The following is a 246-nucleotide window of genomic DNA, read 5'->3' on the forward strand; positions in this document are numbered from 1 at the left end:
GCCCGGGGCTGGGGTCAGCCCCCCGGCCCCGGGGGGCTGAGCCCCCCACTGCCGGATGGGCTGGGGGTCAGGGACGTGCTCTGCCACACAAGAGAAAGGGAGCGGAGAGTAAATTTGGTTTTCTGGTGGGGCTGCACTGATTTGAAACCTTCGCACACGTATTTATTAATCTGAATCACTGGGCAAACAGAATCCCTCCTGAGAGCGAGGCTGGCTGCCGAGGGCCGGGCCCCCAAGGCCCCGGGT

This window comes from Crocuta crocuta, unplaced genomic scaffold (genome assembly GCF_008692635.1).
Source record: "Crocuta crocuta isolate KB4526 unplaced genomic scaffold, BGI_CrCroc_1.0 scaffold1192, whole genome shotgun sequence".
NCBI classification, from domain to species: domain Eukaryota; kingdom Metazoa; phylum Chordata; class Mammalia; order Carnivora; family Hyaenidae; genus Crocuta; species Crocuta crocuta.